Source organism: Pinus tabuliformis, chromosome 4_1, assembly GCF_031772625.1.
Source record: "Pinus tabuliformis cultivar Carrire ecotype Pingquan chromosome 4_1, CPIR1, whole genome shotgun sequence".
NCBI lineage: Eukaryota > Viridiplantae > Streptophyta > Pinopsida > Pinales > Pinaceae > Pinus > Pinus tabuliformis.
Window position 1 is genome coordinate 586,555,988 of NC_142303.1, and position 17,217 is coordinate 586,573,204.

Consider the following 17,217-nt stretch of genomic DNA (forward strand, 5'->3'; position numbering starts at 1 on the left):
AACTAACTCAAGAAAAGGTTTTGGGAGAGGTTCAACAATTAAACAAAAACAATTTTTTGGGGTTCTTAGAGTAGAATAGCCCCTGGATAATGGTGCCACATGATAATCATTTCCTTGAATATTAGAGGGTTGGGAAATCCTTCTAAACAATTTACCATTGCAAGATTAGTTGAATTAGAGAAACTAGTTATTCTCCCTTTGTAGTAATTGAGGAGGGGAGATGATAAAATTATTGGGATTTTGAGGTCTTGTCTTAAAGAGTAGGATTTTGTAGCATTATATCTTATTGGGATTTACGGGGGGGGGGGGATTATAACTAGATGGAGATATTTGTCTTATTTTATTTATTTATTTTGTATGTAGTTCACAGACCTTGGGGATTGGTGATTGCTACATCCATGGAATATTTGTATTGGGTAGATACACTCGAAGGGATCACTTCCTGTCAGCTCAACCACGATTCTTGACCCCAAGAGTGTCAAGAGAATTAAACTTATGACCACTCAATAACAAAGGTGATTTAACAATGGAGACTCGACCAATTGAGCTAACCCACAGGGATATCTTTCTTTCAGTGTTTAATACATTCTTTGTTGCTTCAAGGTTATGTACAAATGTGGTTTAAAGCTTTGGGCATTACAATTTTAGTCATGGATGTTTACTGGCCATATAAAAATATGTGAAGTTATTGGGAAAAATCTTCTATTAATACTTATCAAGGATAGATATTGTAGTTATATGAGGTGACTTAGATTCTACTTAAAATATCTATGGGTTTTGGGGATATCTAATTAGGGGAATATTTTATATTCAAGATAAAACAAGCTAGACTTATAGATGTTCATCTTATTAATATCACCCCAACCTAGAGAAATAATAGATTGGAGGAGGGAGGGTTTCTAAACGGGTGGACACATTTTTGATATATGAAATCCTCCTTTGTCTAGTTAATAGAAATAGAACTTAGGGTGGTGATGGAGAAAGTTCATAGCATGGTCCAACCTTCCTACAATTAGAATCAAAAGAAGCAAAACTTTCTACCTTCTTCAAATTTAACCCTTATTTATTGGAAGAGGAAGATTAAAGGAGAATGAAAGAAGTTTGATCCAAGTCTAGGACTGCAACATGTGTTCAATTAGCAAAAAAATTGAAGAGTATCAAGCCAAAGGTACTAAATTGTGTCACAAATAGGGACATTCTAATGGAGGCAAAGGATGAAATAGTTACTCTTTTTTTTCTTTTTGTAAGCTTGGTAGAACTCTCCAATTTTCATGTCCATTACATACCCCGCTACGGGGGAAGGGTAGCCCAAGATTTGAACCCAAGACTTCCGGTTCGATGAGACTTCATTTCCACGGCCACTACCACTTGAGCTACCCCATGCGAACACATGAAATAGTTACTCTTTATTAGAGTAACACATCATGAATTTTCATGAAGAGAAGAGTTTGAGAGGAAAGGCCTTAAAAGCCAAAGTGAATATTCTACTAGAGACTAGGAAATATAAATGGAGGATGAAGAGCGGGGAATTTGGTTAGAAAGTGGAGATGAGAATATAAAATTTTCCCACTAGTCATGCAAATGATAGGAAAAGAATAAATATAGTATGGGAAATGACATGAGGGAGGAGCGTGGATAAGTTTTGGGTGTGGAGCATGATTATCATCCTAATTTAGAGGTCTTTGTTTCAGCCGGATGTATACCCCAGGAAGATTGTACACCCCTCAACACGGGGGGGTGGTGTGGGGGGGAAGCTAAAAACAGATGTAAAATTGCCTTGTAAAAGTATAGTAATTTCTAGTCAATCTGGGTCGTTCATTAAGCAGATGATCTGACAGTAGAATTTTTGTTTAGTTTAGGGTTTTTTGCCCTAGAAGGCAACCCCTCTCTTTGTATGAGGGTATTGTATTGAGGCTGTGATATAGATGTGTATTCTCAGAGTGAGAAAGAGATAGGTGAGACTGTGAGAGAAAATAGAGGATATTACAGTGGATTTGTTGTAGGTTGTGTCTCTTCATTTTGCTAGATAATAAAAAGGAAGGATTGGTTGTTCGGGGTGGACGTAGCCCAAACTAGGTGAACCATGTATATCTGTGTCTCTCTTATTTTATGTGTTTTATGTGTTTATATTCCTGCAATATTTTATGCGTTCCACTTCTCTGTAATATATAATTTTCTAACAATTGGTATCAGACCTGAAGGTCTATTTGGCTGACAAACTCGTAGGAGAGAAGGGTTCCTAGTTCAAGTGGGAGCAATGGCGGAAGATGGTAAGTTTAGAGTCGAGAAATTTAATGGCCAAAACTTCCCACTGTGGAAGATGCAGATGAAAGATTATCTGTATCAGAAAGATCTGTACCTACCATTGAGCAGAAAAACAAAGAAGCTGACGGCTGTGATAGATGTAGAATGGAACATTCTCGATAAAAAGGCACTTGGAACAATACGGTTGTGCCTCGCAGCGTCGGTCGCCTTCAACATTTCGAAGGAAAAAATGACAAAGGGTTTGATTCAGGCGTTGGTGAAACTATATGAAAAACCATTGACATCAAACAAGGTATTTCTTATGAAACGATTATTTAATATGAAGATGTCGGATGGTGGATCTGTTGCAGACCATTTAAATGATTTTAATACAATTACAAGTCAGTTAAGTTCTGTAGAGGTAAAATTTGATGATGAAGTTAGAGCTCTGTTATTCTTGTGCTCATTGCCAGAAAGTTGGAATGGTTTAGTCATGGCCATTAGTAACTCTATTTCTGGATCTAGTACTTTAAAGTTTGATGATGTTGTCGGTGCTATCCTTAGTGAGGAAATGCGACGGAAAATCTCCGGTGAGACATCGGGTAATGCTTTGATTTCAAAGTCTAGGGGAAGAAGAATGGAAAGAGGAAAGAGCTCAGAATATCGCAGTAAATCAAGGAAAGACAGATCCAAGTCTAGATCGGGGATAGTGTGCTGGAAATGTGAAAAGAAAGGACACCTAAGAAAGATTGTAGATCTCGGAAGGGAAAAGAAGGAGATGCACATCAAGAAAACAATCATGAAGCAAATGTGATAGGTGAGGTGTTACAAGATGCTTTGATTCTTTCTTTCGAAAATATTACTGATTCCTGGGTGGTAGATTTAGCGACCTCATTCCATGCCACACCTGATAAGAAATATTTTCATGACTATGTTCAAGGAGATTTTGGATAAGTCCATTTGGGTGATGATAAACCATGTAAAATTGTTGGAATGGGTAAGGTTCTTGTAAAACAATAGAATGGAAACCAATGGCTACTAAAGGAGGTAAGGCATGTTCCAGATCTGAAGAAAAATCTGATTTCAATAGGGCAGTTAGGCGGTGAAGGTTGTGTGACAACTTTCACAGATAAAGCTTGGAAGGTCACCAAAGGATCCCTGGTAATAACAAAAGGCGAAAAGGTTGGTACATTGTATTTATGCAATGGTATTTCTAACTCTGTTAATGCTTTAACTTCCAAAGGAGCAGATGCAACATTATGGCATCATAGGCTCGAACACATGAGTGAGAATGGGATGAAGATTCTTCACTCAAGGAATTTGTTGCTAGGTTTGAAGAATGTTGATTTGGACTTCTGTGAGAATTGCATTTATGGAAAACAGAAGAGAGTCAGATTTCTCAGAGTTGGGAAAGAAAAGAAGAGCGAAAAATTATAGCTTGTGCATATAGATGTATGGGGACCTGCTCAGGTATCATCTCTCGATGGCTTTTGTTATTATGTTACTTTTATTTATGATGCAACTAGAAAAACTTGGATTTATTGTATTCAGAATAAATCTGATGTATTTGATACTTTTAAGAAATGGAAAGCTTTGGTTGAGATTGAGACAGGAAAGAAATTGAAGTGTCTTAGATCAGACAATGGAGGTGAATATTGCAACAAAGAGTTTGATAGGTACCATTCAGAGCATGGAATTCACAGAGAGAAGACAGTTTCATGAACACCACAAGAAAATGGTGTGTCAGAAAGGCTGAACAGAACAATCATGGAGCATACAAGGTGATTGGGATTGCATGCAAGATTGCCTTTACAATTTTGGGTAGATGTTGTAGATATTGTTGTTTATCTAATAAATAGAGGGCCTTCAAGTTCCTTGGATGGTGGTATTCCAGAGGAAGCATGGACAAGTAAAAAGGTAAACTACTCATTTTTAAAGCCTTTTGGTTGTGAGGCCTTTGTCCATATTAATAAAGAAAATAGAACAAATCTTGAGGCAAAATCAAAGAAATGTAACTTTATTGGATATGGTGTTAATGATTTTGGTTATCGCTTATATGATTATGAAAATCACAAAATCATTAGCAGCAGAGATGTAATATTCAATGAAAATGTCTTGTATAAGAATCAATTGCAGGAAAAGAAACAGAAAAAAGAAAACAAGGAATACACAGTTCTTGATGGGATCACTGAAAAAATAAAGGTGCCTGAAAATAATAATAATAATCAACAACCACAACAACAGCAACCACCACAACAGCAACAGGCACCCCAAACACCTTAAAGTGGTGTTAGAATATATACCAGGATAAGTATACCCGTCGAACGATATTCTCCTTCATTATATTATTTATTGTTGACTGATTCTGGTGAACCCGAATGTTATGAAGAAGCAATGCAGGTTGAAAGCAGGAAGAAGTGGGAGCTAGCCATTGAAGAAGAGATGGACTCCTTAATGCATAACCAGACTTGGGACTTAGTCAGGTTGCCTGCAAATAAAACTACATTTCTAGAATAAATGGGTTTATAGGCTGAAGGAAGAAGATGGAGGAAAACAGAGGTACAAAGCTAGACTTGTGGTGAAGGGGTTTGCACAGAATAAAGGTATTGATTTTGATGAAATATTTTCTCCTGTTTTTAAAATGACTTCAATCAGAACTATTTTAAGTCTAGTAGCAGTTGAAGATTTGCATCTTGAGCAGTTAGATGTAAAGACAACCTTTCTCCATGGGGATTTAGAGGAAGAGATATATATGCAGCAGCCACAAGGATATGAGGTAAAAGGGAAGGATAAACTAGTGTGCAGGTTGAAGAAGAGCTTGTATGGCTTAAAACAGGCTCCAAGGCAGTGGTATCTAAAATTTGACAAGTTTATGTCTGAACAAGGTTATACTAGATGTCACTCTGATCATTGTGTTTATCTGAAAAAGCAAAATGATGGCAGCTATATTATATTGTTATCGTATGTAGATGACATGCTTGTTGTAGGGTCTAACATGTAGGAAATAAATGTGCTCAAAAGAAAATTGGCAAATTCATTTGCAATGAAGGATTTGGGAGCTGCAAAACAAATCCTTGGTATGAGAATAACTAGAGACAGAAAAAATCACAAATTAACATTGTCTCAGAATGAGTACATACAAAAGGCGTTGAAAAGATTTAATATGCACAGTGCAAAACTAGTTAGTACACCTTTTGCTAGCCATTTCAAACTTAGTAAGGAGATGTGCCCAAAGACCCAAGAAGACATGGATTATATGTCTAAAGTTCCATATGCATCAGCAGTTGGAAGCTTAATGTATGCAATGGTCTGCACAAGGCCTGATATTTCACATGCAGTGGGAATTGTAAGAAGGTACATGAACAATCCGGGAAAAGAACATTGGATGGCAGTGAAATGGATTCTCAGATATTTGAGAGGTACCACAAATCAAGCATTATGCTTTGGTGGTTCAAACGTTTCTCTACAGGGATATGTTGATGCAGATATGGCAGGTGACAGAGATAACAGGAGGAGTACTACAGGATATGTATTTACTGTAGGTGGAACAACTGTCAGTTGGGTTTCAAAAATCCAAAGTGTTGTTGCACATTTAACAACAGAAACAGAGTATGTTGTTGCTACAGAGGCTAGTAAAGAAATGATTTGGTTACAAAGGTTTATGGATGAATTGGGTAAGAAGCATGATATGGGCACGTTATACAGTGATAGCCAAAGTGCCATTCATCTTGTAAATAACTCAACATTTCATTCCAGGACTAAACACATATAGCTCAAGTACCATTTCATACGATCAATGTTGGAAGATGGAGAGTTGAAGCTGGAAAAGATACACACTAACCAGAATCCTGCAGATATTCTAACAAAAGTTGTAACCAGGGAGAAACTGAGAATATGCTCAGTTTCAATTGGTCTTCAAGGATGACGATGAAGATGAGAAACAACCAGGTCCAAAGAGGAGTCATTGTCCAACAAAATGAAGCAGCGGTGGAGTTGCTATAATCATTCTCCAAGTGGGAGATTGTTGGGTGTGGAGCATGATTATCATCCTAATTTAGAGGTCTTTGTTTTATGCGGATGTATACCCCAGGAAGATTGTACACCCCTCAACGCGGGGGGGTGCGGGGGGGAAGCTAAAAACAGATGTACAATTTCCTTGTAAAAGTATAGTAATTTCTAGTCAATCTGGGTTGTTCATTAGGTGGATGATCTGATGGTAGAATTTATGTTTAGTTTAGGGTTTTTTGCCCTAGAAAGAAACCCCTCTCTTTGTATGAGGGTATTTTTTTGAGGTTGTGATATAGATGTGTATTCTCAGAGCGAGAAACAGATAGGTGAGACTGTGAGAGAAAACAAAGGATATTACAACGGATTTGCTGTAGGTTGTGTCTCTTCTTTTTGTTGGATAATAAAAGGGAAGGACTGGCTGTTCGGGGTGGACGTAGCCCAAATTGGGTGAACCATGTATATATGTGTCTCTCTTGTTTTATGTGTTTTCTGTGTTTATATTTCTGCAATATTTTATGTGTTCCATTGCTCTATGATATATAATTTTCTAACAAAATTTTCCTACTAGTCATGCAAATGATATGAAAAGAATAAATATAGTATGGGAAATGACATGAGGGAGGAGCATGGATAAGAAGGTATAAAGAAGTAGTAGAACTTAGTATTAGAACATTTACAAGGAACCTGACAAGGTTCTTAATACAAGGAGCCTGACAAGGTTCTTAATATGATAGATTTTGTTAACTTGTCCTATTTTCTTTCTAGGTTTGTAATATACAACAAAATGGAAGTTTATTTGAGGAAGTTTTGAAGGAGAAATTGTTGTTAGCAATTTCATCTTTTAAGAAATATAAGAGTTGAAGAGAGCATGGTAGTATACTTCATGAAAGCTCCATGAGTCCACCAAGTAAGTCATATTAAATAACAATTATTTATTATAAGAATATATTTTATCCAAGTCATGATCATTAATAGGTATGTATAAATATATGTTATGGGTGATTAATCGCCTTTTATAAAGACACAACTTATCATTATTATATATTAAGGATTACATAATAATGATTTATGATTATTATTACAATGATTATATGGATACCTATTATATCCCTAGTTGTAATATACCTTAGATATATTACAAGTCTTCCCCGCTTAAAAATGCTTTCTCCTAAAAGCATAGAAAGGAAAACAATCTTTGAAAATATGAACCATCTTCTCGTAGCTTTATCTACTTGATAAGGTTTGACAGCACGGGGTGATGAGACCTTCAAAGCCTTGAATAATATTATCCCATAGAAAAATGATCAATCCATCCAAGAGGGATTCTTTTTGGTACTCTTTGATGATAATGTTTTGAATTTGATCTTCCTTGTAGTTGAATTTGAGGCATGTAGATCCTTAGATACTTTAATATGTAACTACACCATTAACTCTGGATAGGTACCTCACACTAATTCTTATGCACTACGAATTCAGTTATTTGGGTGTTGATATGGTACCTTGATAAGTTTATCCTTGTTAATCTTTGGCTTAACCTTGTCATGATTTACTTGAGTCATCATGATTACATTTTATATTTATGTTTTTATTTGTTTGCCAACATCCTTTCATTGAAATCTGACTTCATTAGTGGTGATTAATGCTATGTCAACCATTACTAAATTTGTGTATGTCGTTTTATCACATAGTTGTTTCTCGAGCTCAACTTTTGGAAGTTTTTCCACTAATAAGACTTCATTAAAAATGTCACTCCAATTTCTAGTTTTGATCCCTTCTCGTGAAGTCACTTTATGTTCAGTTACAACTTTTGGAGGCTCCTCCATTGATATAACTTCATTGATGTCAGAATTAGGTTTTCCACATCAATCAAGCTGATGTTATTACCATTATCCATGGTTTGGGTTTCTTATTGTGCTTTTCTCTTATTATTTACTTTCTTCATTTCTACAAGTAGAGTTTTATTATGATTTCTCAAATGAGAAATTTCTTCATCTTTGGATGATAACTTTTAACCTGTATTTTTAGTCTCTTTTTATGGTTGCTTCTTATATTACTAATGCGTTTTCACAACTCTTTAATTTGTGTTGAAATTTATAAATTTATGTATCTTGCTTCTCTAGTTCCATTCAATTTCGCACAATTTCTTCAACTTTTCTAATAAGAAGTTTATTGAATTTTTAAATTTTTCTCATTAATTATGTGCGATTTTGTGCTTCATTCTAATTTGAATTGAATGATAGAGCAAGGTACTTTGAATTAATGTATGGCAACAATATTTTATTGGTAAGACACTCCAATGTTATGTACTTACTATCAACATCCATGGTAAATGTACCAATGTATTTGAATGAAGGGTTCATCAACTTCCTTGGTTTATAAAAACACTAAAATTATATTTTGGGGAGTACTCATCAATGTTTAAATCTATTATTAATCTCATCCTCCTCCTCTTGTGTAAAACCTCTTTAAATTCCTCTTCCACAAGTTGTAATCTGTTCACCAATTTAATATCGATATAATTCCAATGGTTAGATATGTCAATAGCAATACTTACAATCTTATTTTAGATCCATCCTAACAAACATACAAAAATATTGAATGTTCCTAAACATACTTAGAAGTGAACTGGACCTTCTTTTACATTTCAACTTGGTGAAATTACCACTACAATTAATATACGTTCTGACTTGTATTGCTTTATAATCCCTTAATATTTTTATAGTTATATATCTACTAGATAAAAAATTATTTTGGCACCTAAGATGGTACATTTATTTATGGTTTAACTTAAAAATAGTTTGATTTTTTTGTGTGTGTAGATTTCTTTGATTTACAAATAATTTGGCAAGATACTACACCACATGAAGCAGACCTCGCAGACTACTTCATGAAAGCCTCCTCTTGAATACACTAAATAAGCCATATTAAATAACAATTATTTATTATAATAATATATTGTATCCAAGTCGTCCGCTTGGGCTAGCTCAAGTGGCGATGGCCATGGAATGAAGTCATACCGAATCAGAGATCTTTGGTTCGAATCTTGTGCTACCCTTCCCCGTAGCGGTACTCGAAAATTAGAGAGTCCTACCAAGCTTACAATATATATATATATATTCAAGTCATAAATCATTGATTATATATGAGTGTATAAATACTTGTTATGGGTGATAGGTCATGTCTTTCATAAATGACACAAATCATTATTATGCAATAAGGATTCCATAATGATGATTTATGATTATATTACAATGATTATACTTATACATGATTATTATTACAATGATTATACTTATACATATTACAGCTATGTTTCTACTATACTAGAGGAATACAAGAGTATAGGCTCAATTTCATGGACCAATTTTTTGTCCTTGGCTTTTATGAATTGGTTTAAGAGGAACTAATCTAAGGTAATGTAAGACTATTATTTTTGGCAAGATGCCTAAAAGTTATAATACTACATTCTTAACACTCATTTCAAAGAAGAATAAGGATCACTTTTTTTGATGATTTTAGGTCCATTTCCCTTTGCAAATGTATTTATAAAATAAGGGAACAAGTCTTAGTAGTAATGATAAAAGGAGTACTATTTGAAGTCGTGTCCTCATCATAATAAGACCTTGGACATTAAATCTCAACTAAGAAAGGTTTTTCACAATATAACAACTCAACCCTTCCTTTTGTGCTAGTAGGCCATATCCATTTGTTTGAAAATCATTAGTCACTAAAAACATTTGGAATTGGTTGACCAAAGAAAGAATGTGGAATAAGGTGATTGAGTATAAGTACAAAATGCATCTGACATTTTTATGTTGGATTACAAACCCAATAAATCTTATAAAAAACGTCTCAAATCAATGGAAAACATTAGTTCTAGCACATCCATTAATAAGGAACAATATGACATCAAAAGTAAGAAATGGAGAGTAGGTGAGAGTAGGTGAGAGTAGGTGTTGATCCTATTCTTGGATGGTGAAGCAATTTTAATAAGTATAGAGTTAATATCTTACTTGCACTAATATGACATCTATTATTTTAAACAATTAGAGGAGTCTACTTCTGCTTCTACATGGAACTATTAAGGTTGGAGATGTACATAGGCACCGAGATTAGAAGGTGAATGAGTTGACATTTGGTATTTGTTTATGGCAAAGTTAAAAAGGGGCATATTAAATTGAAGGATGAGGTGGACTCATTGGCATGGACCAAAACAGGGCTTCACATGTGTATATTTCTCAAGTAATATATAATGCCATGATCTCTATAGAAGGTCAAACTATGGTTTAGGGGTGGTTAAAAGTTTGGAAAGTTAAAGCACATAAGAAATCCAAAATCCTTTTGTGGATAACTCTTAGAAATAAGGTGTTAACTTTGGATACCATGTAGATGAGGGGGAAATAAGGGCTAGGTATATGATGTTTAGTAGACAAAAGGAAGAGAATATCACTCATTTAGTAATTCAATGTCCTTATGCACAACAAATATGGAAGGATGCAATACCTGGATAGGATGATAGGTCAGAGTACTACAATATCCACTAGGTATTATGGGCATGTGTTTGAGGAAACGTTGGGAGGTTATGGCTCTATTGATGGCTAAAATTGACCATCATTAACATTTAGAATCACCTGGTCAAGGCCCCAATTATATACTTATCTGTTTGGGATAGTGGTTTTGCTTGGTTATAAGCATGATGCCTCAACCTAAGACTAATCTAAACTACATGCCTAAACTAATCTAAGTGCATTAAATTTAATTATTTTACTTGATGGTGTATGATGTCAATTGTTGGTACTAACAGGCAAAAGAAAAGACTTGCCTTTCCTTGCTATTACTTAAAGAAGGGAGTCCTTTAATGGGTTGAAATAAGGGCTCAACTAGGCCATCAAATGCATTGCTCTCGCATAAGGAGAATTTTTGAAGAGTGAGAATTAAATTTAAATTTAAAATCAAGCCTACTTTCTAATGTGGAAGAACAAAGAAAACTACTCTAACTCTACACATAGGAAATAGTTCCTAAATACCAAGTGTAATGATTAAAAGATAATGAGAATTTAATATGTGTTTAATGATAAATATCAAGTTGTTGAAGTAGTTCTAACAACTGATATTATTAGTGTAGGACATGTTTTGTTTAGAGATTAAAATGATAAAATATGATCCATTAAAATATGGAATTAGTTCACACAATTTTAATGACAATTAAATCGATTTACAATAAAAAAATTATGAGTAAACAGTTACTCAAAAATTCATTTTAAATGCAAGAGAAAATAAAAAATTAATGATTGATCTATGCAATTATTAGATCAGATAGATGATCTAATAAACAAGAATTCACATATTTAACAATAGTGCTAAAACATGGAATCACTAGCACAAATATACCATAAAAGAATAAAGTTATATTCACAAATAGTAGTATTTGAAATACAACAAAAAAATTGTGTTTCTCATGCTCTGTCTTTACAAGGAATTTATCCAACAGTCATCCCAAGACATTCAACTATGCCAATTAAGAATGAAGTTTCAATAGTGCATGATCTACCTGTACAATAGAGTTTTAATCTCAAAAGGAAAACCCTCAAGCTTAGATCTGAGTATTCCTACTAAATCTATAGGAAAAATCCTCTTTACAGTAGTGCAAAGGGTACCCTACCTATAGAAAAAAGGAACCCCTAAGCTCTTCTTTAGAGCTTATATTTATCATTTTCAAATTAGATCCAAAAATGGAATTATGTTTACATGACAACTAAGCGAAGAGTTTTAATTTGATTTGAAGGTTGAAGAAATCTTCTTCTCCTCTATGCTGCTCCAATTCCATTCCTCGGAAGTTCCAAGTCATGATTTTCTCCAACAACCTATGAAAAAATAACAAAATTAAAATTAAGAAAAGCAATTAAAAATGAATCCATAACTCAAATTTCCATATCTGTTGACAACAAACAAATGATTATCGGTCAAGAAATCAGAGAGGTCAAAACGGATATTCTACATTTTAACTTTGATGACTCTACCAAGAAATGATTGATGCCAAATGGTGATATAGTCCCTAAGATCTATATAGCTCCAAAAATCCACAAGGATGACATCCCATTAAGACCAATTGTGAATATATTGGCTCTCTAACCTATCAACTTGCCAAATTTGTAGCCAAAGCCTTAAACCCCTTAATTGGCCATACTGACTCATACATTAAGGATTCCACTGATTTTGTTAAATTAATTAATAATGTGAAAGTAAATCCTAAAGACATTATAGTCAGTTTTGATGTAGTACCTCTCTTCACAAAAATCCCACCAAATGAAGCTATCAAAGTAATTAAAGAGGTGGCTGACCCAGAAACAACAAATCTAGCTAAAGTATGTCTCAAATCCACTTTCTTCAACTTTAGAGGTGAATACTATGAATAGACTAGTGGAGTAGCAATGTGACCCCCCTTTCCCCTGTAGTGGCAAACCTTTATATGGAAAAATTTGAGAGTTTGTGCCTTAACACCTACCACCTAAAACCTAAGATATGGAAAAGATTTGTGGATAACACTAATAACATTTGACAACATGGTAAAGAAGAACTCTCTAAATTCTTACATCACCTCAACAACATATCTACTGACAGGAAGAGATAACAACCTGGTATGTGTTGACGGGGAGAACAAGAGCACGAAGAGGGAGACGAAAACTAGATTTCGGGTGCGGTGGAAAACCTAGGTTTTACTCGGCTCTGGTTGCTGCCTGAGCCTGCGGCGGCAGGGCTTCCGCTGGTGGGGGTACTGGTCGCCCTTCCGGCTGCCATCGTCTGTATCGAGCAGCCAGTTTCTTCCAGTACCGGGGCTTGCTGCATCTAGTGGTTCTGCGGCCCTCGCGCAGTGCCCTTCTTCATCTTTCCTCAGCGAGACTCGGACCCATATTATCGGCCTCGACTGGTGTTTCCCGGGTTGGCAGCCTACACTGCATCCATCTGCACATCATCGGCTGTGGTCCGGATTTCTACATAGTGCTTTGAGCTGCGCGGCGGCGGCGTTTTTCCTCTGGTTCCTCGGCGTTTCTCTGCGCACCGTCCGACCCTCCGACTTGGCGGTTTAAGCAAGGGGTTTTGGCCTTTGATTTTTGTGCTGCGCCGCAGAGCGGGGTCAAGGGGTTTAGGCTTCCTGACTTTCTTCATGGGGGCGAGGTGGCTGCCCTAGCCGCCTCTGCCCCCGGAACCGACCCGCCTCAGCTCGTTTGGGGACCTGTTGGGCTCCCTTGCTGATGCTGGGTTCTTTTTTGGTCCTTTGCTGGTACCATTGCAGCTATGGAGAGTGTTGAGGGATCTGAGGTGTGGAGTCTGTCTCTGCATCGATTCGTGCCGCTTTTCTATGGCTGTTGCTGGTACAGTTTCTTTTCTGGCTTCTCTGGATATATGGGAGGTTTTCTTCCACTGGCTTCCGAGGTTTTTGGTGGAGAGTTGAGGGGATGGGGGAGGTGTGGCTACCTCTACCATTTCGTGCCTCTCCCCTCTGTTTTCTGGCTGCCATTTTGAATATTTCTGCTCATTCCACAGGAGCTATCGTTTATTTACTGTTTTTTCTTAGCTTGTAAGGGTAGGCGTATACTCCTGTTGGGGTTTACATACCCTGTTTCTGGATGCCCTGTCTGAGGGCTTTATCTGCATACTTCCCTGAAGTATTGGTTATTGTAAGTGGTATACCCACACTACAGCATATGTGTTTCAGCATCTACAACATGTAATTTTCTGAAATTAATGGAAATTACGAGTTCTTTTCTTCGGAAAAGACATATCTACTGACATACAATTCACCATGGAAATAGAAGGTAAGTTTGTGTACCCTTCCTTGATATTTTAATAATAAGGAAGCTTGATGGACATTTAGATCATAAAGTCTATCGAAAGAAGATTCACATTGAAACTACCTTCATGTCGATTCTCATCACCTTCCTGCACAAAATATTGGGATCATTAAAAACTTAGCCATGAGAGCCTTCATAATCTTCGGGGAAGATCACAAAGAGGATGAAAGAAACCACTTGATTGGAATATTTAAGAATCTTGGTTATAACCATAAATATACATGCACTGCCTTCAAAAAGCTATTGATAAGCATGAAATCAATAGCACTAAAACTCAAGACTTTGGAAAGAAAACCTCCCCCTACCTTAAAGGAACCACTGATAAAATTGTCAAGATTTTAAAGCAAAAAGAAATCATTACCTCTTTCAGACCCATTAAAGCTATTAGACAAAATATGAAATCAGTCAAGAATAGTATAAACAATTTCCAATACGAAGGCCTTTATAAAATCAATTTTTATTGTGGTAAGTGCTATATTAATAAAATTGATTGGTCCCTAAAAGATAGGATCAAGGAGCATAATGTTGATATTAAGCATGAGAGAATAAAAAATTCAGCATTAGCAGAACATGCCAAGACTATAAAGTATCATGTATGTTTATATGATATTAAGATTATCAATAAAGAAAACCATTATTACAAATGTAGAATTAGAGAAGCCCTTGAAATAAAGAAACACCCTAACAATATTAATAGAGATAATGGGCTTGATATTAGTAGTAATTGGTTCCCCTTGCTCACCATGAACTACAAATTATTCCTAATCATTTGTCCCCTTATTTGCTTATTGGCCTCTCACTCTTTCCATTCCCTTGTCATATATGTTGTCCTTTACCCCCTCTCAGTTGTCTCACCACCTCCTTTTTCTTCCCTCTCTTCTCTTTTCTCATTTCCTTTCCCTAGTTTCATTCTCTCTCTCTCTCTCTCTCTCTCTCTCTCTCTATATATATATATATATATATTACTATTTACTATACAACCTTGTATTTATATATAATTTAACCTTAGCCGGCCCTAGGGTTTCCAAACATAAAGTATCCACTATATAGTCCTCCTCCATTATTCACATGTTTTCCATATCTTGATAATAGACCCGAATAATGGCTTTGAAACATCGATATCAAAACTCATATATGTGAATATTCATACATCTGTTAGCGACAAACAAATGGATTAAAAATCAATTGAATAAATTAATAAAAGTAAAACCATGCTTTCCCTTACTTTCTCGTGGAGATATGATTAGAAATTCCCTTACTTTCTCGTGGAGATATGGTTAGCAATTGAACAATCTAGGAATGAATTACTGACAACAAATCTTCTTGGAAAAAGAAACTCCCAGAACCAACTCAAAAATTCAATTTTGGTTGTAAATTTGTAACCTTGAATTCTACTAAATTTTTAGGGTAGTAAATAACAATATTTGGTCAAATAACCATGGCCAAATTCTTCTATGTTGAAATAGCTTTCTAATAAGCCTTCATATTCCTGATTTTATGGGGCATAACTCGAGATATTTCCTTGTAAAAATGGAGTGTTAAACAATTTGAACGCTACTTAAAACAAATCTAGGCACATTTTGTTTTTGTTTGTTTGTTTGTTTTAAATTAAAGTTTTAAAATAAAAATAAATATGAATTTTAAATAAATAAATATAAAAATAATTTAAAAGGGAGAAGGACACAAACTTCGTTGAACGATCTAATGAGTTTCATATGTGAGGATGGAGGGTTATTTGTAATGGAGGAAAGGCCTATGTGGAGGTGGTGAAGGTAGGGACCCACTTTTTAATATTTAAAACTAATATGTTGGCGTCCCCAATCCTCCCCTATTTCATATATAAATATATTCATGTTATGTTATTGTCTCCACATCACCCCGGTGGTAACGATTTTTGAATTAGTACTAAAACAAATCTTCGGGATTTTATGTTCCGAGACAACAAATTTGTTGGGGAAATTAATGTTATTTGTTATGGATAATTTTTTGTTTCAACCTTTTATTAACTGGCCATATTTTATTTTAATTTTGGGATTTTTAATTGTTTTTAGGTTTTAATAAATTTAAAATATTAAAATAAATAAATAAAAATTAAAAAATAATATAGAAAAAGGGGCTAATGTTAATAATATATGGTGGATTATTGAATATAGTGTGAGTGGAGGAGCATACAAAATGTTATGAAACTAGCGCACAAAAAGATAGAAATGATAGTTGAACGCCTTAGAATTCAGCCTCTTCGAGGGGGCAACCTCCTTTACATTACACAAATGAACAATTCTTGGATGATACAAATGAAAAGACCTCCTTTCTATATATAGGAGTCTAAGGGGTCATAATATAATCAGAGCCGACATAACAATAATAATGTAAGGGCACAATAATAACAATAGTGGGCTTCTATGGGGCACAATAGTAACAATATGGGCACTACATGGGTACACTAGTAGTATAGGGGCCTAACACAAAAGGAGAGGGAGGGGAGTAGTGGATGGGGGGGCCCACATGGGTAGAGAGTAGGACCTCCTCTCCCGTATAATATAACCAAATAAACGACCCCCTCATATTATATGTTGTAGTTGTATGCATTATATGTTGTAGTTGTATGCAAGGCCTTTTTAATATAGTATACGAGAGTTATGGGGTTTTACTGGCGGAGAAATACTATAGCACGTGGGTTTATATTAGGGATATATATTAGAAAAAATGACATAATATATTGAGCATGTAATAGGGGGTAAAGTGTTTTTATATTGGCAGGTATAAAAATATGGAGTTCAAAGTTAAAGCTAAAATTTGAATGAAAAATTGGATAACTACAATATCTAGTGAAGTATGGGTTTTCTAATTTGGGAAGGTGTATTGGGTTTGTATTGGTAGGGGGTTAAATAATGTGAATTTTAGAGGTATTATACAATATGTAGTCAAATAAAAGGTATTGTTTAGTATGCCATGAACGCACATGCTATGTCAAAGGTTCATTGAGTGAATCCCCTTGTGACGAGAGTGAGCCCACGTCACCTCGATGGTTCATCCCTTGCGAGATTTGTTGAGGTTCCAAACGAAATCTCAAGGGATGAACCTTCGAGGTGATGTTAGCTCTCGACTATGG